The sequence below is a fragment of the Corvus brachyrhynchos genome, unplaced genomic scaffold (genome assembly GCF_000691975.1).
Source record: "Corvus brachyrhynchos isolate BGI_N302 unplaced genomic scaffold, ASM69197v1 scaffold47, whole genome shotgun sequence".
Taxonomy (NCBI): domain Eukaryota; kingdom Metazoa; phylum Chordata; class Aves; order Passeriformes; family Corvidae; genus Corvus; species Corvus brachyrhynchos.
The window spans coordinates 1,316,146-1,318,357 of NW_008239292.1; the positions used below are offsets into that span (position 1 = coordinate 1,316,146).

At 52.0% G+C, this 2,212-nt stretch overlaps 1 protein-coding gene across 1 annotated transcript in view; it reads left to right on the forward strand.

Annotated features, from left to right (window-relative positions):
* The window catches only part of SKAP1 (src kinase associated phosphoprotein 1), a 114,832-nt gene that overhangs the window by 10,863 nt on the left and 101,757 nt on the right, over positions 1 to 2,212 (forward strand). The gene's annotated exons all lie outside the window — the stretch shown is intronic.

Below are 2,212 nucleotides of genomic sequence, written 5' to 3' on the forward strand. Positions count from 1 at the left end.
GCATTCCAACCCCTCCAATCCTTCCTTTATCCCAGGAATAAATCCCAGCATTCCAACCCCTCCAATCCATCCTTTATTCCAGGAATAAATCCCAGCATTCCAACCCCTCCAATCCTTCCTTTATCCCAGGAATAAATCCCAGCATTCCAACCCCTCCAATCCTTCCTTTATCCCAGGAATAAATCCCAGCATTCCAACCCCTCCAATCCATCCTTAATTCCAGGAATAAATCCCGGCATTCCAACCCCTCCAATCCTTCCTTAATTCCAGGAATAAATCCCTTCCTGCCATTCCAACCCCTCCAATCCTTCCTTTCCCCCAGGAACAAATTCCAGCGGGTTCCCTCCTCGCTCAGGGCCCGCTTCCAGCCCATCCTGGAAATGCCAGGAATGCAGCAGCCCTGCAATTCCCACCGGGAGCAGCGTTATCCCATTTTAATCGGAGCCTCGGAGCTTTAATTGCTTCCCCAGCATTGTTTTCCCGATGAATCCAGCATCTGGCACCATTTGGAAAAGTCCAACGGACAGCTGGGTGGAAAATGAAAAACAAAAAATGGGAAGGAGAGAGGATCCGAGCACATAAAAGGCTCCAAATGAGGCTTTTCAGCCAGGAAAGTTCATGGAATTTCAAGGGAGGAGGAGGAGGAGGAGGAGGGAGGCTTTTGTTCCTTGGAATATTTTTTTTATGGAGTCGGAAGCTGAAGTGAAAGTTGGAAAATCGGGATGTGGAACTGGATTTGCAGGGATTTGTGAAGGAGAGCCCGGCTCGCTTCGGATTCCCGCTGGGAATTCCTGGCTTTGGATTCCCACTGGGAATTCCTGGGTGTTCTCTAAGCGTGTCCCTTAGGAAGGAATTTTGTTGGGACAAAACATTCCAAGGAAACAGGACAGTTGGAGGGAGGAAACGTGGATTTGATGTCCAAAGAGGCTCAGCGTGGAGAAAGGAGAGGTGGGAATGGGAATTTGGGTGTCCTGGATGGAAAAGAGCCAGGGAATTGCGAAGTTGGGGGTGATTTTTAGGGATAAAATGAAATCTGGGCCTGAAGGTCTGGATAAGAAATCCAGGGATTTCTTGGCTGGGTTTAAGGAACACATTGGTGTGGCGAAGGAAGAGGTTCCTTCCAAGACTTTCCTTGGAATATTTAGGGAATATTTTCCGGAGGATTTAAGCACGGCTGGTGCCGGATCTGACCACGGCAGAGCTCTGGGAACCCCTCTGGAGAGCAAAATCCCAGGGATTCCAGCTATCCCAACCTGGGCCTTCCCAGGATTGGCTGCAAGGAGCCGAATCCATCTTGGGATTGATCCGAATCGGGAGTTCAGGAGGGAATTGGGGATTTTGAGAGCAGGATTTAGGGAGCCGGAGCAGGAATTGCCGTTCCCAAATCCCCAAACGCTGGAGCTGAGCAGCTCCCGTTCCGTTTTCCCTCATTCCAGGGGTGCTCTTGGAGCAGAGCCCCAGCAGGAGTCGAATTCCCGTCTGGAATTGCCGGGGTGAAGAATTCCATGTATCGAATTGGGAATGCTCTCCTTGGAAAGAGATGAGGATTTGGGAATGCAAAAGGGGAGCTGGAGCCCTCCCCGAGCTCCTGGGCGCTGCTTCCAGGGAAAACGTTCAGGAGCAGCTGGGATTTGGGAGGAAGGGAAGGAAGGGATGGTGGGAGGGAGCGGCGAGAGGCCGGACTGGGAACTGCAGGGAGGAGGAGAGGGACAGCGGGAGAGAGGGATGGGAATTTGGGATGAGGGACAGGGAGCAGGAAAAGGAAGGGATAAAGAGGGAAAAGGTCTGTGTGGGATAAACGGGAGCTGTGGGTCGGGGCTGGAAGTCTGGAATTGCTGGAGTGGGAATTTGTGAGGGAAAGTGGGAGAGGGGTGGGAGTTTGGGATGAGGGACAGGGAGCAGGAAAAGGAAGGGATAAAGAGGGAAAAGGTCTGTGTGGGATAAACGGGAGCTGTGGGTCGGGGCTGGAAGTCTGGAATTGCTGGAGTGGGAATTTGTGGGGGAAACTGGGAGAGGAATGGGAGTTTGGGATGAGGATGGAGAGACAGGGAGCAGGAAAAGGAAGGGATAAAGAGGGAAAAGGTCTGTGTGGGATAAACGGGAGCTGTGGGTCAGGGCTGGAGGTTTGGGATTGCTGGAATGGGAATTTGTGCCAGGAACAGGAATTACTGGAATGGGAATTTGTGACGGGAACAGGCATTCCTCGAGTGGG